Source organism: Dendrobates tinctorius, unplaced genomic scaffold, assembly GCF_039654945.1.
Source record: "Dendrobates tinctorius isolate UK_male_01 unplaced genomic scaffold, ASM3965494v1 ptg000026l, whole genome shotgun sequence".
Lineage (NCBI taxonomy): Eukaryota > Metazoa > Chordata > Amphibia > Anura > Dendrobatidae > Dendrobates > Dendrobates tinctorius.
Genome location: NW_027361694.1, coordinates 11,340,434 through 11,350,000, shown reverse-complemented (window position 1 = coordinate 11,350,000; position 9,567 = coordinate 11,340,434). Strand labels below are relative to the sequence as shown.

Genomic DNA, 9,567 nt, shown 5'->3' with positions numbered 1-9,567 from the left:
CTGCATTCTGCAGCACATTAGTATTGTGACCATGTATTGTATTTAAAAAAAGAGAAATTAATCCAGCTCACCGCACTGCCTTGCTGGTAGGATCCAGATCCTGCGCACGGATTTGACTAGGCAGTCAATCAATAATAGGAAAGAAAAAAGAAGTTCCAGCGCCAGGAATGGAAAATTAAAAATCCATTTTATTGTGCCATTGCATATTAAAATTCCAGCAGGTACAGCATATCTGTCGGATGACTAAGAACAACGCGTTACGACGCCTCAGGTCTTAATCATGTTCAAGCGCTGGAACTTCTTTTTTCTTTCCATGTATTGTATTGGGAGGTAAGGCTCTTTTTAGTGATGCCTTTTAAGTTTGCTTATAAATAATCTTTCTTGGCAGCGCATAATCACGTGTATTCAGAATATGTGCTGCCGATAATATTTGGGTGCATGGAAGTGTGGTCAGCCAGTGTAAAAAGTTTTACTAAAATGATCACTACGACACTCTGTTTACATGTAACTGAATCGCAATCATCTAACGGCTGTGATCGTACTATCTAAATGCAGCCTAAAGGTGGGTTTGCACAACCTGACCTACATGATTAACAGACCACTGATCAGTTATGTGTTCATCAATCTATGGTTGTTTAAAAGGCTGTTTAGACAGGCTGACCGCATTTCCCTTTTGCACTGATCAGTAATAAATCGTTTTGTGTGCACACAGACTGTCATTCTTCTAGTTAGGCAGACGAAAAGATCATTTCACCTGATGGAAGAACATTTTACTTGTTTGTCAGGTGATCAGCAGCCTGCTTACAGCCGGCACGGTGATAGGCAGCATGCTTACACTGCACATGTAGCAGTAGCAGAGTAACAAGTTTACCCAAGATGATCAATGATTTAGTTATCCAGTCATGGCTTTTAACTTGCCTAAGGACAGGTTTAACTAGGACAAGATCACTATATCAAATTACAGTAACTGACAATTCTGTCCTGCCTCAATTACATTTACCTACTAGAAGTAGCTATCTACAAAGATACTTAACACTTGTGCAAACAGCTACAAGCATGATAAGGATGTTGCATAACACACTTCACTGCTCTATCACCAAAGAACAATGCTCATGAGTGGCAGAAAGCCTAATTACACAGAGATCAAGACCACTGCCTTCTGTTCATCTGCACTGATGAATGCATGTCAAAGGTTATCTGCCATTATGTCACAATGATTTACCTCAAGCCTAAAGCGCAAGTTTTGTGACGCAACAGCGATCTCACCAGCGAGATCGCCATGTGTGACACCAGCGACCGGCCCTCCTGCCGGGTATCGCCCTGGAATGGCCAGGACATTTTTTTGATCGCTGGTCTCCTGCTGGCCAGCACGCATCGCTGCGTGTGGCAGGCGGAAGACCAGCGACCTGGCGCTGGTAACCAAGCTAAACATCGGGTTTCTAAGCAGCGATGGTTGAAACCAGTTGAAATCCGGCAAGGATCAAAAAAACGGATCCGTTTCAGCCACCAGGATTTCAAAAAAACGGATCCGTTTCAGCCACCAATGACAGAAAAGCAATAGGATGAGAGAGAGAGAGAGAGAGAGAGAGAGAGAGAATGTTAGAACGGTTAAAAGGTTTAGCATCAATTTTTTTTTTTTTTTTTAAAAACCTGTTTCTTTAGGGACCCCACAATTTGTTACCCAGTGATTATGAGTGCGCCGATATCCCACATTTAGTTAGAAACCTCTGTTTGGACAAATGACAGTGCTCTGATGGGAAGAAGCACAATTTGAAATTTGGAACACAAATTTGGCTGAAAGAGATGGCAGGCACCATGTCGCTTTTGGAGGGCCGCCAAGGTGCCTAAACTGCAGAAACCCCCCATGTGACTCCATTTTGGAAACTACACCCCTTAAGGATTGTATCCAGGGGTGTAGTGAGCATTTTGAACTAACAGTTACTACACAGAATTTGATAAAATTAGGTCTTCTTACCGAAATTTTTCTTTTTTTCACGAAAATGTTGCAGGTACTGTTGGAATTTTAGCCTCCCTTTCAAATGAACCAGAGAATGTCCCTTTAGGGGTTGTACGCAACAGCAAATTTTCTGCTGAACTGTTCATCTACTGTCCAAATTTTATATAGACAATCAAAGTTAGGATTGTCTCGGGGAGGACACTGTGCATTATCACTATAATCCATATATTTTTGGATCACTTCAAATCGTGTCCTTGTCACGGCCATACGGAATACTGCTGTGCTGTATAGTATATGAGGACTCCAGTATTGCTGAATGTCTGCCCATATGCAGCACAATGCCTCAAAATGTCATCATTTTTGCTGCATGTAACAGGGGTCAATTTGGCGTATGAGGACATGGGATTTTGGGTGAAAAATTGATGGGCATACAAATTTGTCTGGGCCACCATAATATTTACACTTGTAAAGATGTTCACTTGGTGCTTTTACACTTGTATTGTGTGGGTCTATGTAAAAGGTACTATTACAAATGTAGAGAAAAAAAAAACTTTGAAGAAAAACAATGAAAAGGAACGCACTACCTATAAAGTTCGGCGCTATTAATTTTTCTTCTTTTTTTTGCAAAAGAAAAAACGGTCATCAACAATGCAACGTATGCTCCCCTAATGCAATACCTAACAATATTTCTCGCCGGAAACAATTTCCCTTTTTTTTTTTGTTTGCAAAGCTACTCTGTACTATTTTTTTTTCTAAGTGCACCCCACAAGGACAGACACCCCAGTACACCCAGCCAACACTAAAGGGCCTTGTTGCATCCTGCATAAAAATGCAAACAAGTGCAACAAAAAAGATGAAGAATGTATAAGATTAATACATTACATGGGGTGTAGATATATATTTTGTCCAGAATAGGTAATTTTGCACCAGGTCAGAGGTCCACGCACTTGCGAGTCCCAACTTTAAAATACAAAATGACTAACAGAGCAAAATTTCAAAAAACATCACAGAAAAAAAAAAATTTACACACATGCACACATACACAATGAGCATGCCCTTTATTCCACTGTTATGGCCATAACAAGTCAGTTTTATATCACACGATCTTACAAAAGAAACTAAAAAGCTACCAAAAAAAGGTCACATACCCAAATTAGTACCAATAAAGACTACAATTCACCCAAGCAAAGCTAAGCCTTCATACAGCTAAGGCAACAGAAAAGTGAAAAGGTTAGGTTTCCCCAGAAGACGTAAATAATAAAACGTTAAAATTTGGTATTTTGTTAACTTTGCACAATAAAAACTTTGTAAAAAAAAAAATGTGCGCGTGTGTGTATGTAAAACAAAATAAAAACTAATATTTGGTATTTGTTAAAAAAAAAATTACACTTCTTGCCATCTGCTGTGCAATATCTGGAGATGCTTCTAGGGTCCAAGTGGATACTACACTTATAAAGGACTTGAGACGTGTACTGTAGTTTACAAAGTTGGTAAGTTCTTGGGGGTTTCCTCTGCATTAGTCAGGGGCTCAGCAAATGCAATATGGCGACAGTGTATAGCAGTACACAAGAGAAATGACAGCTTATGTACTTTTTTTTTATTACCTATTGCAAAAAAAAAAAAAAAAAAAAAAATTCCTACTACTCTTTGTGAAAATCACATTTTAGCCACTAATGTCAATATTTATGCACTTTTTTATATACCAAAAAAACTATTCACTTTGTCGCCAACTTGCATGATGGTACCTGCATTTAGAAAGAGCCTGTTTTCTACTTTGAAAACATATGGTATGAGGGTTTAATTGCAACTTTTTATTTTGCAATTTAGATCATATTCTGGCTGCCAGAAGAATAAAATATGGGACCGCCTGCAGAACTAAAAGAGTTAAATATAAAATTGTGAAAGGTAACTGACTGAAATAATTTTATTCTAAATAATGAAATGAGACAGAATGGTCAAGCTTAAATAGTGTACCTACATCTATTACAGCATTTAGCCCTAAAAGGGAGTAACATGGGAGATATCTAAAACAGTGTTCATACAGTACATCTCCAATGAGATTATTTTTGCATTTTTTTGCAAAAAAATGCAGCAAAAACGTGGCGATTATACGTTTTGTTGCTGGAATTTTCAAAAAAAAAAACCACACAATTTTGTGAATACAGACTTTAAGGGCTTGTTCACACGTGACATTATTTGTGTTTCATGCAGATTTACAGTGACATGAAAGTGAATAAGATGTTCAAACTGCTTTTTCCTTTGCATTTTTTGAATAGTGGAGCTATTTTTTGTTTTTGTTTTTTTTCTTATGCAGTATTTTACCATAGGTACCATAAAAATGATATTATGGTAAAGTGTTAGGCAGGAAAACAACAATATTTTATGGCCAAAAAAGGCAAGTATTCTAGGAGCGACATAATTTTGCTGGTTAGGCCTGTTTCACACATCCGTTTGTGTCCATCAGTCAAAATCCGCTGTTTTTTTCCCCATTGAGTTACATTACCGGCGGATCTTGACGGATGGCCATCCGTTGGATCCGTTTTTTGCGGATCTGCCAAAACTTTGACGTCCGCCGACATGCCCGAACGGACCATGCAACGTTTTTTCGGGCGGCAGGATCCGCACTTCTCACTGCGCATGCCCGAAAGACTTCACTCAGCCGGAAATTTAACCCTGAACGCTGTTCTGGCGGCGGAAAAATATTCTCTCTCTCCTTCCCCAGGCAGCGGTTCCTTTAAAATTTCTCCTTTGACGGATCCGTTAAAATAATGGTCCGGTGACAAACGTTGTGGTCAGTACAGAACCGGATCCGCTATCCACCATTTTAGCGGATTTTGACTGACCAAAAAAACTGATGTGTGAAACAGGCCTTAGCCAACAGTGGTATTTTCAAACTTTTAGAGCACGAACTGTTTCTTCATCAAGTAAGTCATTGGTAAACTTGCCCCATTGAGAGCAAAATAACTTAGTACAAAAAAAGAACACATCAAAAATGCAGCAAAATATTGCTATTTCTTGGCCGAAGTATAAATTTTTCATGCAGAAAAAAAATCTAAAACAAACAAACCTGTGTACCAGTGTCCCCCAAGAGGACAAGGAGAGTAGATAAATGTGCAATTTGTACTCTCTTTGATCAATAAGCTAGATCGCATTTAGTAAATACATTCCTCAATGACACTGAAAATAGAATTAGACTTGCCGGTAATTCGGTTTCTAGGAACCTTCCATGACAGCCACCTTGGAGGTTGTCTCCCCGCCCTAATAGGGGACAGGAACACAAAGAGGTTAAATAACCCTCCCCTTCCTGCTACCTCAGTGTTTTTTCAGAATGTACTAGCATGAATAGTTACCGCCAGTAGAGCAGGAATCATCAGATATTATATAGGGAGGGAAATTAGTGCTGTCGTGGAAGGTTCCTAGAAACCGAATTACCGGTAAGTCTAATTCTATTTTCTCCAGTCACCTTCCACGACAGCCACCTTGGAGTCATGCCAACGTTAATTTTTTTAGGGAGGGACTACGGCTTGCAAGACGCATCTGCCGAACGTCAGATCCCTATTGAAATCCAGTCTATAGTGTCTGGTAAAGGTGTGCACATAGAACCAGGTGGCCGCTCTGCATATCTGCTCTGAAGACGTATTTCCTCTTGCTGCCCAGGACGTAGCGACTGATCGAGTGGAGTGGGCTTTTAATGATCCGGGAAGAGTGAGATGTCTTGAAGAATATGCCAGGGAGATGGACTGCTTGATACAACCCCCTTATTTCTTCCCGAATACTGAAGGAACAGGCTCTGATCAATTCTCCAATCCTTGGTTGCCTCGAGGTAGCGGAGAACTACCCTGCGGACATCCAAGGTATGAAATTTTCCTTCTTTCGGATTAGAAGGATTTGGGCAAAATGAGGGCAACACGATATCTTCACTTCTATGAAAGTCTGACACCACTTTGGGCATAAAGGAGGGGTCTAGACGCAGTACTATACTGTCTGCATTGAGTAGGAGGTAAGGTTCCTGTACTGAAAGGGCCTGTAGCTCCCCCACCCGTCTAGCCGATGTGATTGCCACCAGAAACACCATTTTAAGTGTGAGAAATTTTAATGGGATTTCTGACAGGGGCTCAAATGGGGCCTGTGTTAGGCTATTGAGTACTAAATTAAGATCCCAGGGAGGAACCCGATTAGGGAACGAAGGGCGAATTCTGCCTGCCGCTGTCATGAACCGCTTGACCAAGCGGTGTTTGGCTAGGTCTTGGTCAAAAAAAGGAACTATGGGCAGATACCTGTACTTTCAACGTACTTGGAGTAAGCCCTAGATCTAACCCTTTCTGCAGGAAATCTAGTATTTGGGCAATATTTGGGTGGGTGGGGTCAGGGGCCCCCGGAAGGCACCAGGAGGAAAAATTTTTCCATACTTTGCCGTAAATTGCATTTGTTACCGGCTTTCTACTTTTTTGAAGGGTCCAGATTACCTCATCCGACAACCCTTTGGCCCTCAGAATGTTGGCCTCAATAACCAAGCTGCTAGACATAACTTGGTTGGGTTCGGGTGTAGTAATGGACCCTGAAAAATGAGGTCGGTCTTCTGGGGTAGAAGCAAGGGACCTTCCTGGGCCATGTCCAACAGAGTGCTGTACCAGCTTCGTCCTGGCCACATGGGAGCCACCAGGATTGTCGTGACCCCGTCCGCTCTGATCTTTTGTAACGTTTTTGCCAGCATCGGGATTGGTGGAAAGGCGTAGGCCAGTCTGAAGACCCATGGATGGGCAAAAGAATCCGTCCCCTGGGCTCCGTACGTGAGACTGAGGGAGAAATAGGTTGCTGCTTTTGTATTTTGCGCATTCGCAAACAGGTCGACCTCTGGGTCTCCCCATCTCGAGGCTAGAGCCTGGAAGACCTCTTGGTTTAGACACCATTCTCCTGGATGGACGTCCTTCCTACTCAGGAAGTCTGCCTGGATGTTTTCCGACCCCTTCAAGTGTACCGCAGAAATAGATAACAGGTGCTTCTCTGCTCAGAGGAAGATCCTTGCTGCTACCTTGTTTAGACTGGTGTACCTTGTGCCCCCCTGGTGTCTGAGATATGCCACCGTGGTCACATTGTCAGAGTATATCCGAACATGATGGTTCTTGACAAGGGTTGATGCGGCCTTCAGTGACTCTTCCACCGCCGTCAACTCCCTTAGGTTCGAAGATCCGGATCTTAATGTTCTGGGGACATTGCCCCTGGAAGTATGAATACTCGACCACTGCTCCCCAGCCTCTCAGACTGGCGTCGGTACATAATATTCTTAGAGGAAGCTTATCCCAGCTTACTCCTAGCTTCAGGTTTCGGTAGTTCAGCCACCACCAGAGGGTCGATTTTACATGTCCTGGAAGTGGAACCCTTTTTGATAGGTTGTTTGGGTGCTTCCTCACGTTTATCAGGATGTATGACTGGAGAACTCGCATGTGATCTTGTGCCCAGGATACCACCTGAATGCACGCTGTCAGGGAACCCAGGATGGACATGGCGTCCCTCAGCATCGGTGCCCTTTGGTCTCTGAACCGGATTATTCTCTGCCGAAGGTCTTTTTGACGATCTTCGGGAAGAAAGGACGTCCTCTTCTCTGAATCCAAGAGGATCCCCAGGAATTTTTTCCTCGGGGAAGGATAGAGGGCCTCTCTGGAGATTCGGTATCCACCCTAGGGTTTCGAGTATCTGTAGGGTTCTTGATACGTCCTGGTTCAGCCGGGATACCGATGGGGTGACGATCAGTAGATCGTCTAGATACGACACAATACATATCCCCTGAAGTCGAATGGACATGACTGCTTCCTTCATGATCTTCGTGAACACCCTTGGCGCTGGGGATACCCCAAACGGCAGGGCATTGAACTGGAGGTGGCTGATTCCTCGGTCGTGGGAGATCGCGAACCTCAGGAACTTCCGGTGGTCTGGATGAATGGGAACGTGGTAATACACATCCCTTAGATCTCTTGTAGCCATCTGCCAGCCTCGTCCAATAAGAGGGATCGCTGATTTCACTGACTCCATCTTGAACCTTCGGTACGTGATGAAGTGGTTCAGGGGCTTTAGATTTATTATGAGCCTGTGCTTTCCTGAGGGTTTCTTTATTAGGAACAGGCGAGAGTAATGTCCTCTGCCCGCCTCTTGTGGGGGTACATACGAGCCCACTCCATCCCATAGAAGTTCTTCTATCTGAAGCAACATTTTTTCAGGCATGGGGACTGTGCCGGGATAATTCTTAGGGCATGCGGGGGTGGGTGCTCGAACTCCAGTTTCAGCCCAAATTGTATAGTGTGCAGGACCCACTGGTTCGAGGTCGTGGCCTGCCATTGGGCAAGACACTGTGTGAGTCGACCCCCGACCCGGAAGTCACTGCTTCTCCGGGGGCTTCTGCTGTTGGGGCACAAGGATGTTTCTTCCTTTGCCCCCTTTCGGGTAGCTCCAACGACCAGTTTTGCCCTTCCCTCTGAATGCCTTCTGAGCAGTCTGTTCTCTTGAGGGACGAAAAAAAACGCCTTTTGGTGGATTTCTGTTCTGGCAGTGACTTATTCTTGTCGGAAGCCTTCTCAAGGATATCATCCAGGACAGGCCCGAACACGTGGTGCCCCTGGAAGGGGATGGCGCAGAGTTTCGTCTTAGAGGTGATGTCGCCCCCCACGACTTCAGCCACAAGGCTCTCCTGGCCGAGTTTGAAAGGACTAGGGACCTTGGTGCCACCCGTACCGTTTCTTCTGAAGCATCAGCTAAATAACCTGTTGCCTTCTGGAGGATTGACAGGGAGTCTAAGATTTCCTCTCTTGGGGTACCCCCCGATAGGTGGTCTTCCAACGTACGTAGCCAGAAAAACAAAGATCTGGCTACGCAGGTGGAAGCAATATTTGCCTCGAGCAAGTTCGTAGAAGCTTCCCAGGACTTTTCAAGGTGGCTTTCTATTTTGCGATCCATCGGATCTTTCAATTGGGAAGCATCCTCAAAGGGCAAGGACGTTTTCTTAGTGACCGTAGACACTTGGACGTCTATCTTAGGGATCTCCCAAATAGAACTATCACCTTCTAGGGGAAACCGATTTTTTAGCTCCGAAGGCACCGTAAGTGCCTTCTCAGGGGAGTACCACTCCTGAGCTTTTAGGTCCTGTATAACCTCATGAACCGGGAAACCCTTTCTACCTCCGAGTTTCAACCCTCTAAACATCTCATCCTGGACTGAGAGCCTGACCTCCTCCTCCTCCAACCCCATGGTATTTCTTACCATGGAGACTAACTCCTCCATATCCTCTGAGGAGAAATAGTATTTTTTTGCATCATGACTGGAGGCGGACATGGAGCCCTCATTTTCTCAAACATTCTCCGATCCTGAGGAACGGACTTCTCCCGAGTCTGAGTCAGCTTCAATAGGAGCCCTTTTCCTCTTTTTTGGGGCAGGGCCCTGGGTCACCGGGGTTTGGGCTGCTATGGAGGTTTGAACCTCCTGCCTAATGAGAGTTTTTATGCTGTCAAACAGGGAGGGTTGCTCGGTACGCAGGATATTTTGCGTACAAGGTTGGCATAACTTCTTTTTGTAGTCAGAAGGAAACCTGGTACCACATATACCACACTTGCGGGGGTTTT

General features: G+C 44.0%; 1 protein-coding gene across 2 annotated transcripts in view; it reads right to left on the bottom strand.

Annotated features, from left to right (window-relative positions):
• The window catches only part of PCCA (propionyl-CoA carboxylase subunit alpha), an 805,290-nt gene that overhangs the window by 531,384 nt on the left and 264,339 nt on the right, over positions 1-9,567 (bottom strand). The window lies entirely within an intron of this gene.